This window comes from Malus sylvestris, chromosome 1 (genome assembly GCF_916048215.2).
Source record: "Malus sylvestris chromosome 1, drMalSylv7.2, whole genome shotgun sequence".
NCBI classification, from domain to species: Eukaryota; Viridiplantae; Streptophyta; class Magnoliopsida; order Rosales; family Rosaceae; genus Malus; species Malus sylvestris.
In genome coordinates this window covers 4,472,828-4,485,109 of record NC_062260.1, presented here as the reverse complement: position 1 = coordinate 4,485,109, position 12,282 = coordinate 4,472,828, and the positions used below count along the sequence as shown (strand labels likewise).

At 35.7% G+C, this 12,282-nt stretch overlaps 2 pseudogenes; both read right to left on the bottom strand.

The window, feature by feature from the left end:
• Positions 1-6,461: 6,461 nt before the first annotated feature.
• On the bottom strand, positions 6,462-8,106 carry LOC126629628 (disease resistance protein TAO1-like; annotated as a pseudogene).
• Positions 8,107-8,774: 668 nt separating this feature from the next.
• On the bottom strand, positions 8,775-10,538 carry LOC126629621 (disease resistance protein RUN1-like; annotated as a pseudogene).
• Positions 10,539-12,282: the final 1,744 nt, after the last annotated feature.

The following is a 12,282-nucleotide window of genomic DNA, read 5'->3' as shown; positions in this document are numbered from 1 at the left end:
AAAGTGCAACTCATTTTGTCAAACAATATTGAGTGCCCATCTCGTAAAAGCTTAGAGATAGAAATCAAATTCTTTATACATGAAGGAAAATATAAACAATTTTTAAGTTCCAAGACTTCCCCAGAGGGCAGTTTAAGCATGTAGGTGCCTATTGCTTTAGCAGAGATCTTAGTGCCATTCCCAACTCGCACAATCATCTCCCCATTGCACAATGTTATGCTCCCTGTTAGTCCCTGCAACGAATTACAGATATGTTGACTAGCGCCTGAATCAAATATCCAGGAATTGGAGCTCATTGTAAAAGCACTCTCTATAACAGAAATAGTCCCTTCAAAAGTTTGTGTCATAAGGCTCGCAATGCGCACCCTGTATTTCTTCTTCCAACATTCATCCTTTCCACAATGAAAGCATGTTTCTTTGGATTTTCTTGCCTTCTTCTTATGCAACCTTTTCCTTGTGATTGCATTCTCACTCCCACTGTCTTTTTTGAAACCTTGTTCAAACTTATAGCACATGTCAATCATCTCAGTAAAAGTATGATTGAATCTATTCACTTTATAGTTTACAATAAACTTAGTGAAATCATCCGAGAAAGATGCAAGGAAAAAGTCTTGGGCCATTTTCCCATCGATGAAAGTTCCTAAACTTTCAAGATCTTGAAAGATCCTTTCCATCTTTTGTCCATGTTTATGAACCGATGTCCCCTTTGCCATTTTGGCATTCAATAGACTACAAACATTTGAGAATCGTACATTACTAGTCTCAATGTCATGCATCTTATGCAAACTTTCAACCATGGCACAAGAAGTGTCCATGTGCTCATGTAGCTTCATAAGCTCCTCACTATGTGAAGTGAGGATTAAGCATTTGGCTTGTAAATCATCCTCATAATGTCTTGCATAATCTTGACACTCCTCCTTTGAAGCTAGTTTCGTAGGAGGTACATGAAGAGGGGATTGCTTAAGCACATACAATATGTCTTTCACCTTTGAGACATTCTCAATGTGGCGATACCAAGCAAGGAAACATTGGCCCCTAAGGCCCCTTTTGTCAAGTATAATGGTGGGTGTAATTTTAGGCATGTCGTTAACTACACAACATAACAGAAATCGTATTAGATTGTTAATTTTAAAACTACTTGATTGGGTCTTAAATCAAATAGAACCACCCACTATTTTTGGCAAATTCTACATCCCTCAATGGAATTCGAGAGTTGTGTTGAACTCTTAGCGGGGTATGGGAGACTCACCATTACCAAGCCCACCTCACGATGATACGATGTTGGTTAGCAAAAATAATGATGAGAGAATAACGTTTTAATCATTTACAACTCTTGTAATTACCCATCTTGTTTGGCCTCTAGAGAATGATGCCTCACAATGATATGATGTTGGCATCATTACACTTAGTTAAGTTATTCCCACCATGCTAGTTCGTGTAGGGGTTCAAGAATAGCCTCACAATGATATGATGTCGGCCATCCTCGTTGCCTACCTCACTACATCATGTATGTATACATGGACTCCTCCTAAATGTAAGCACATACTTTGAACTTCCCCATGATAGGAAGCCGTTGTAGGAGTCACAAACGATTGGAGCCCATCATGGTGGAAGGCCTACGAAGAGATGTTCAAAGCATCTCTCGCTTATCAACTTAATATTCGTTTTGTTGAGGGAGTAGTGTTGGGCTACATCAATTTAATTTTAATCTTATTAAAAGAACTTGGCCTATCACAACCATTGGTCCAAGTTAATATGAATTAGTAGTATATAATACTCCCACTATTTCGATGAAACAAGCGAGACTATATGGAACTACTAACGAATGTTTTGCATCCTCATATGGACTATATAGTCATATTAGGTCTTAGGATGATTATGAACCATTTGATTTGATCCAACACGAGCCTTGTGTTGGACCTTGGGTTTAAGGTAGATAGTTGTTGATTTTAGTTACGCGTTTAATCTAATTAAACCGTTATTTCCTATTGGGCGTTGGACCCAACTATTCCAATTTGCATACATATAAACAAAAAGGAATACATGAAATAAAGAGAAGGGCTTATGCGCTTTTACAACACATTTGATGAACTTATGTCCATTTACAACAAATTTGAACTAATCAAATTACATTCAAATCTAAACTACTTAACCCAAACATTCATAATGTAAAGCGGCCAATCACATAACTCAATTATCGAGGCCTTTGGTTCATAATCACCCTTTTCTTAATCAATCACATTAACTAAGAAAGCAACTTAAATAATTGGTTTTCGGATTCATAGAATTGATTTAAATGGAACTAATAGAAATGAAAATCCAATTCTCATTGAAGAGACAAAACCATTTTGTTCTCATCTTATTTGGGCCCAAAAACAATGACCTCAACAATTGGGCCATTATTCAATAAACATAAACTTTTGGGGTCACTTTGTAAAAACACAAGAGTCCACAACTTCATGTAATTACAACTAGAACCCAAAATTTTAACAATAACAAAAAAATCATTAAAGGAGCAAAACAATTTGTCCTTTAGAGTTTTTGGGCCTTAACGTAAAAACGCAAACTTTTGGGTCAAAGTGCAAATACACAAAAGTATCAAAACTTTATGTAATTGCATGAAAGCCCCAAAAATACCCCCACTAAGGGGTGGCCGGTTTTGGAAGTGAAAAAGGAGGAAGGGGGGGGGGGGGGGAAGGTTTTGGTGAAAAATTCAAAGTTTTGTGCAAGTGGATAGGTAGGAGAGGAAATGTTGATTGGGATGGGTTGTAAGAAAAATGTTTTGTGAAACATTAAAGGCATTAACCATCCATCACCAATCATCCATCACCTTTCAAAAATAAACCAAAACTTTATGAAAAACACCAAACACTTTGAATCAAAATTCCAAACCTTTTGTTCTTGGTAAGAAACTCAAGAACATTGAAGAACACACATGAAAACTCATAAGAGCTCCATGAATGTTTTCACACAATAAAACTCAAATTTTCACTACACAAAAGAGGGTTAACATCCTAGGGTACTTAGGGGTTCCAAAAGTCACTTTAAAACTCTTTTAACAAGACAAACAAGAACCCAAAAATCCACCCTTTGGATTTGGCCGAAAATCCCCAAATACATGGCACCAAATTTTAAATCCAATATTCATGCTTAAATGAACTACATCTACAACATTTGAGATGCTAAATTTTCAAGCAAAATTTATATTCAAAAGCAAGAACAAAGCTTGTAACATTTACAACATTTAAATCACTAACCATGAAAAAACACAAAACCCAAATGGATTCACCATAAACTAGGCCTAGGCTCTGATACCACTTGAAGGAAAAATTTTGTCCTAGCTAAGAACATGTGAAAATATTTGAACACATATGCAAACTATTAACACATTAAAGTAGGCATGCATTCAAAAACAATTCTAAAACCCATGACTTTCAAAGCCTAGTGAATGGTGAACCATGAGACTCTTTAACAACATTAAAGAGAAGGTTGGATTTTGAGTTTCATTACCCTTGAAGCTCATCCTTGTTTACACAAGGGATTCACCCAAGTGGAGGGCCTTCAAGTCACCTCCTAGCTCCTTGGATCTTCCTTGTGATTTTCTTCCTTTTGATGCTCCTTTGCTCCTTGGGGATGTGAGGAAAGGATCTCCAAAACACCAAAGGTTTGGTGTCTCTAAGTCTCCACACAAAGGATGAGGTGTGAAGATGAAATGGATGACTTAGAGAAGAAAAGATTGCTAGCTATTTCTTCCCTATGTGGCCGGCCTCCTTGTAGAGAAAAAGAGAGAAAGTGTTTCACCCCTTTGCCTCAAGAAAACCCTAATGAGAAAATAGCTATAAAGTTGACTTTATACTACATCACATTTGAGTGGCAAACTTGTAATTAATTCAAGTTTGCATCCACTCACCCTTATGGCCGGCCTTGTCTTTGTTATTGGGCTAATTGCCCATTTTGTTTTAGTTGTCATACAACTTAAACATAATGGGCCTCGTGGACCAAAACACTTTTGGGCCCCGAAACCCAAAACCAACTTAAAAGCCCAATACGAACCTTTCGTATAATTAATTAACTAATTAATTAATCTTGACCATTCTCAATTAAACCATTTAATCGCTTATCCATCTCATTTATATTTCTTCACTTTCACCCTTACTCGGTGTACAATCCATTAGGTTCCAATTAGCGACGTAGTGGGCGATTGTTACTCTTAACGATCGATTGTGAATTGAAACAACATTTCAATTCTCCCTTTGTTGAAGATTAGTGTTTGCTAATCTTCAGGGCTTCCACAAACCATGAGTGACACCTAGCAGCATGTCATGGTTACCCAAGCTAAGTAGAAGTGGTTGTAGAACCTATCCAGTTACAACTACAACGCAATACGGTCCTTCTCTAATACAATACTCTTAATCACATTGTTAGAGTGATAGTTTGTTTCATGTCTACCATCCAATGTGATACTTCTCTATATGATTCGATTGAATATGATTTGGAACAAACTTCGTAAGTCATATTCATATGCTTTGGCCAAAGACTCTCGAATCATATCTTAGAGTATTCTCCTTCTACCATGGAAGGTTAGAGATCCCTTGTTGTGCATTCATATGCCTACATGACTAGATAGCTTGACCCCAACAATGTCGTGGACACTCTCAATGGAATGCCTTTGACATGATCAAAGATCAAGGACCTAACCATTAGACATCTATGATGCCTCAGGTCAAAGGACTACTTTGCATATTACAACTATCGAGTTCTTACATGACATGTATGTTCGAACTCTCTTTTGATCGTTGTTCAGTGTACTCGATTACTCTTTCGAGCACCTATGTGTTTGTCTTAGTGTCCAACACTAAATGACTTGAGACTAGTCATACTCACGCTGGAGTTGACATAACACATACTAACCTTAGCGGATTGTCAATGCCAAATTGGCAATCCTATGGCTAGGAACGTTTTAGGAATGAACATAAGAGAAAGGTCTCGTTAATCTAACTTACTTAAATCACTTCTGTCTTAGATCAAATACATTCCTTGGATTCCCTTATTGCTTAAACACATGATACAATAAATAGTGATTAACAATAAGCTTTGCCCTTCATTAAACATATAATAGTTTAATACAATAAGTATTCCAAAAGCTATTACATCAAAAGCTATTACATCAAATGAGTGGCTTCGTGAATTAATTTATGCCCAGCGTGCAGTGCTAGAAGATGATGGATTTTGGATTTTGGATTTGGGCTCTTCTTGGAACTTGAAGAGGAGGTCCTAATCCTTAATTTGAGTCGTTTTGGGCCTATTTTGGAGTTCTGAATGTCCAGAAAAGTGGTAATATCTGTGTTGGGTAGATTTCCTAGTCATAATAGGAATGTAATTCCTAGTTATCCTTTTATTATTTTATTTCCTAGTTTTAAGAAAACTTTTTTCTAGGAGGGTTTTAATTTGGAGTAGTATAAATAAGGTTTTTAGCCATTAGGGTTCTCTACGCAACATTGAGAGAATTTAGCAAGCGTTGGAGAATTTCAGACTTTTTACCTACAAGGTGTTTTCATTCTTTTTCTAGTTAATGATATTTTCTTTGATTTTAATTATGAGTATGCATAACTAATTCCTTTTGCTAGGGTTAGGTCATGAACCTTAGCATGAATATGTAATTTTATTAATTTGCTTATGAATGGATGCATTCTTTCTTTGAATTATTAATCACTGCGATTAAAACTATCTATATATTTTAATGATTGATCACCATTAGGATATTTAGACAAGTAATTTGATGCAATTTTTGTTGGAACATCACCCTGAAATTGAGGAGGGCTTCTTGTGATTTGTAATTGTAAGTTCACTTAAGGCGAACATCATGCTCTTAAGGGTTGCATGGTTTTTCAAAGGGTTTTCACAAAGCTTAATGAGTCTTGCATGTTTATATTTGATCTGAACATCACATACAGGTTGCATGTTAGATATACGCTTTCACTTGAACATCACGAGGAAAATATGTGTTAGGAAAACCTAACATTGAAAGCATGTATGTGGAAATTCATAAGTAATTGATAGAATTGCATAAGATTGTTAACGGTGACGGCTAAACCCTAGTATTTCCCTTAATTGATTTTAATTTAAAAATGTTTAACTTTCAAATTTCTTTTATTGTTAATTTAATCTTTTTAAATTTAAAAATCTGTTCTAATAGTTAATTAAGAGTTGATTTAATTACGAATTAGTCAAACAATCTTTGGGGACAACGACCTAGCATGAGCAACTATACTACAATTACCTTGTATTCTTGCAAATATTTTCAGTGATTTTAACCCTATTTGCTCAGGTACAAAAATCCTATCAAATAACTTGCAATTCAGAGCACCAAAGAGATTCCTACAGATTAAATAATGTATAGATAACTATTTACAAATAGTCGTGATTTGATTTCTCTTCTCGAGTATCAATAAAATTATTTTTCATTTTAAGAGAAATTGAGAAGAAGAGAGAGGAACCTCATTCAACGAATTGGTTTCCAACTTTGCCACCTCATCGCCAATTAGTCTAAAGCAATTAGTCAAGGCCAAAACCCGAAGCATCGGAGGGAGTTTTGGAATTTTCTCCAATGATGTGCAATGATCCAGATATAAGTCAAACAATTTATGTGGAAGGACTTGTGGAATATCCTGAAGCATTTTGCAACCAGTCAAATAAAGTTGCTAATGCATTCGGGAAGACTAGCAAAATTGTTTTGCGACAGATTAAGGCTTCTTATTGTGAACCAACAATCAAGAGGCACAAGGAAATCAATTTCTGATAAACTGCATCCTTCAAGATCACGATAGTCTAGCTTGGGAAGCGTTAATGTGACACAGTAGTCATCTAAAGTATCCAAATCAGTTGCGATCAGTTCTGGGCACCCATATATATATATATATATATATATATATATATATATATATATTTGTAAGGATCTCACAAGCACCTGCATCTAATCTTTGAAGCCCAGTAAGATAAGCAATTGATGAAGGCAATTCTCTTATGCACTTCTTTCTATCTCCAAATACATTAGAGATTCCATCTTATCCTCCTCTATTTCTGGGAAACTTTCGAGCTTTGTGCAACCACTGAGACAAAGCTTTTCAAGGGATCTCAATCCAAGTCTTTTTGCAAACCTCGTAAGCTTAAAGCATCAACGAAGATTCAAGTCAACAAGTTTATCAAGGAATCCAATAGAATCATCAACCTCAACCAAACTTTTGCACTCACTTAGATCCAAGTGCTTTATGCTTGGGATTTTGGAGAAGTCGGGGATTTTTTCCAAGAATTCGCAACCACTAAAATTCATATTCGAAAGTTTTGCTAAATTCTGTCAAACCAAAACCAAAACAAAAATACACATGCTTTAAAAAGAATATAATGAAACACTTGAGTTTTTTTTTTTTGGGAAATAAAATATGCATTTAAATTAGTAATCGTTCAAAATAATTTAAAATACATATATGTACTTCAAATCCCTTCAATTGTCTTATGCCACTGTATGACACATCAAACCTAACGAGATATCCTGGATGGTAATTGGACGGCAAATTGAACACAACTGTATGCTTTCGTTCGATATTGAATGGTAGACCCAATTCAATCCACCTCAAATCATTGGGTAGATAACAAATGCGTCTAGAATAGAGTGCATTATGTACAAAAATGTCAAGATTTACCATCTGCAAGAAGCTTTGTACATTTAAGGGTATCACGTCATGTTCGGGCAGCTCCACCACAATGCCTCTAATTTTCTTTGTTCCCTAAGATAGAAAATAATGAAATATTGTTAACAAACCATGTTGTTTAATTAACAAACAAAAGACAATGTCTGTTTTAAATTTTTGTTTTCTTTTCAATATCATGCGAAATCAAATGCAAGAACATATTTTTCTACTTACTTTGTTTTCAGTTAGAACATGGTAGACATCTTTATGATCCTACAATCTGCTCCGCTCACCTGGTTCAGTGGGCGATTCTTCCCAAACTATATGCTTACCCACTTTTTCTAGCAAGCCATGCATCAAAATCTTATTACCTTCGATAGTTATGATGGCATTCTTAACAACTACTTCAATACAATCTTGAGGTACAAGGAGCTTGAACTTCTTAATATTCATAACACATAGCCTTTATCTCTACCTTTAAAGAAACATGTAATGTCTAGGAAAACTTGTTGCATGAGAGCAAGTCCAATGGGGCTTGATAGCCCAGCACCCAGCTAAAACCCTCCAGCCCAACCTAATAGGCTGGCACTGGCCCAAGCCAGGCCATAGGCCGGCCTAGAATCGATAGACCAAAGAACGGGGCCATCTAACGTCAAGCTTGCGTGGGAAGCACACGCAACTGGGTGCGCGTCGCCGACAAGAAATCAGAGGCGAGGCACATGCGCAGGCGCACTCACCTATCTGATGGGGAGGCCACATGGCCCGTCCTAGGCCGTTGGATTTCCAACGGTGAAATTTTTTTGAAATTTAAAATTAATGGCTACTGACGTGGCACAATGAGGACCGTTCGATTTTCAGATCAACGGTCCAGATTTTTTAGCCAAAAAAATATAAAAAAATAAATAAACTGTCAGAAATTATTAATATTTTTTTATAAAGTCATAAATTAAAAATAATTTTTTTATTGTTTTATAATAAAAAATAATAATTTTTTAATAAAATTGACTAGGCTATTTTTTTTTTAGGGGTGGAAATGCATTTGGCCTATCACTGTTCATTGGGGTCTATCACTGTTCACTGAGTGAATTAAATGGACTGGGTGATGGCGCGTTTTTTTAGAAGTGGACTTGCTCTGACATAATCCCATGCATCATAACTTTTTCGAAGTATTCTTTGAATACCTCGATAAGGTTCTCTTTCGTAAGAATCATAACTATCCAATATAGGTTGGCAACGATTGATACTTCTTTTACACAAATGGAAACCTATAAGATTAAGAGCTAAAGGAAGGCGTTGAGCATAGGCTATTGCACGTCGTTCGAGTCTCAAATAATTATATAAAGGTTCTTTTCTTCCGAAGGCATTTAGACTTAAAAGCTCAAGAGCTTCCCTGTCCTTTAACTTTTGGACCTCGTATATCAACTCAACTCGATAAGATTCTAGCAATCCTCTATCTTTTGCGGTTATGATCACTCTACTGCCCTCACTAAACCAATCAACTTCAACCAAGTTGTTTAAATGCTCCAATTTATCCACATCATCAAGAATTAAGAGAATCATCTTTTGCCTCAATAGTTTCTTTATAAGACTGATTCAGTGATGAGCATCATCCTTTTTGAATTATGTACTGCGTAGAATTTTGGAAAGAAGAGCCATTTGTAGTTGGATTACGCCTTGACGTGATGTCGATGTTTCTCTGACATCAGCAAGGAAACAACGACCTTGAAACTTATGAGCAATTGCATTATAAACAACTTTTGTAATTATTGTCTTGCCTATTTCAGATATCCCCCAAATCCCAACCACACGACAATCATTCCCTCTGACACCTAAAAATTATTTCACCTCTTGTGCGCAACATTGGATTCTAACTGGGTGTTGGGCCACATTCAAATATGCGCCATCAAGTACTTTGACTAAGATCTCCTCACATGGTTGCTGATAAATGTAGCTTCAGAGCTAGCAGTTAAAAAAAATCACACGGTTAATTAGTGAACTATTTTTGCTGTACTTATGTTAAACAAGGATAATAATGTGAAAACACAAATAGAGAGCAATATTACCAAAAGAAAGTTCTTTTTTTCAATATGCACTAGTGATTACTAAAGTCAATCATCTATCGCTTGCTCTGGAGATCTAAAAAGTAAAAATGAACGGAATTGTTATTGGCACTCCAAAAATTTCATTTTGCACTCCAAATTTTCTATAATTGAAAAGGGAAATACACTTGTAAGGAGTGTAAAATGAGATTTTTGAAGTTCTAATAACAGTTCTCAAAATGAAACACAAAACTAAATTGTGACATTATTGTAGGAAATTATAAATACACAGCAAGGGGAAGAGATATATGTACTCTCCCTTTCGGAAAGGATGTCCTGACAAATTTGCTGCTTCTCTAAGAGCTCTCCTCCATGCGAGGATCTTTTCCTTGTTGTCTTTGAATTTGCACTCAAGTTCTGTAAACGCATCACCGAAACTACTTATTTGACTTCGTACATGGGACGGATCCACCTTGTAAAAAACTGGCAAAACTATTTGTTGCTTTGATTCTCTACATTGAAGAATCTCAACGAGCTCGTCCAAGCACCACCTTGAAGATGCATAGGTTTTAGAAAGTATGACAAGAGAAATCCTTGACTCTTCAATTGCTTGGAGGAGTGTTGGTGATATTGCTTCTCATTTTGTAAGTTGGCAATCAGTGAAGGAGTGGATTCCCTTATCGACCAATGCCTTGTATAAATGATCTGTAAAATTGCTGCGTGTATCCTCTCCTCTAAAGCTCAAAAAGACATCGTACTTCCACGAAGGAGGACTGCTGAAGGAAGAAGAAGAGACAAGTTGATTGTTCATTGTTCATTGGAGAAATCCAGGTAAACTAATGAGCCTTTCAAAGAATTGAGTAAGGATTATGCATGCTTTTCTTCCTGTGTAGTGATAGGGATTTTACCACACACAAAAGGGTTAAACACTCCTAAAATACTTGCAAGAATGACAAGGATATTGTAGTATAAATGGTTCTCACAAGGTCGTTCTCCACAGGGATTATTAAATAAATCGAAGCAAACCAAATTCCAATTAATTATTTTAAAGCACAAATTGAGATGATTGATTTTATGACCTACTTAAATTAAAACGAATTTAATTAATAAAAGTAAATTAATCTGCAATATTAACGATGAAGAAAAAGGAAACAATTTTGTAGAAATCAAATTAAGAAAGCACTAGGGATCCGACGTCACCTTAACAATCCTATACAGTTCTTTCAAATTACTTATGACCTATACATGCATATTTTGAAGGTTAGGTATTCCTAATATATGCCTAGTTGGACCCCCAATATAGAGTGTATATCAAACATGCAATCCGTCTGTGATATTCAAATCAAATCTAAACATGCATGACTCATTAAGTTTTGTGAAACCTTTTGAAAAATCATACAATCCTTAAGACGTGATATTCATGCTAAGTGAACTTGCACACACAACAAGCCTTCGTCAATTTCATGGACCGAACTCCGACCAAAATTGCATCAAATTACTTTTCTAAACATCCTAATGGTGATCAAGAATCAAGCCAATTAGATAGTTTAAACCAGTGATTAATAACTCGAAAACCTACATGCATATATCATAAGCAAATTGAATAGAAACTACATATTCTTGCTAAGGCTCAAGGCCTCACCCTAGCAAAAAGAGAATCAATTACGTATATTCATAATAAAAATCACAAAGTTCTTTATTGTAATAATAAAAGATCGAAAACACCTTGAATGGGAAAAGTCTGAAAATTTCTACGCTTGACCAATTTCCTCTCTTCAAAGAAAGCATGGAGAAGAAGAAGACACAAGAATAGGCCGGCCAAGCTTATTTAACCTAGTAGAAATTAAATCCTCCTAATAAAAGGTCTTCCAATCCAACTAGGAAACTAAATATTAGAATAAAATAGGAAACATAACCCTAAATTAAATGGTAAAATTCGCCTAAAATCTGAACTGCCATGTTTTGGATCCCTAAACTGCTCCAAAAGGCCACGAACCCATCAAAGGTCATCTCGGGCTCAAAAAATGCAATTTAAGCCCAGAAACATCATTTTTTCAGCACTGCACACTGCTCCTTTATTCCATCGCCAAAAAATAACCGCTTGGTAGAAAAATCCCAAATTTTGATACAAACACACCAAGAGACACACGAACGTTCTCCAATTTGAATCACTCCAAAATTCATCCGTTTGATCATGTTTTGATCCAGAGGAAATCAGATGTCCTATATTGAAAATATAAAGCACATTATCAAAATTCTACCAAAATAATTACCAAAACATACTAAGAAAAGGGTCAAATATATAACATGAAATTGACTCATCATGTAGGAAGCAGCAACTTCCTACCACGTTCAATGTGAATGTGGACTCTCTCTTGTTATACTCGTCCTCACGCGATTAATTTAATGAAGGGAATGTTTCGTTGCAAATTACTACCTCCTACCTTGGATGTAACAATCCACTATAATGGTATTGTAAAATAATCATGAAAGACTGAAAAATATAAAATTGGTACGTGGCCGTCTTTAAAATAACGAAGTGTATGTCTTGTTTC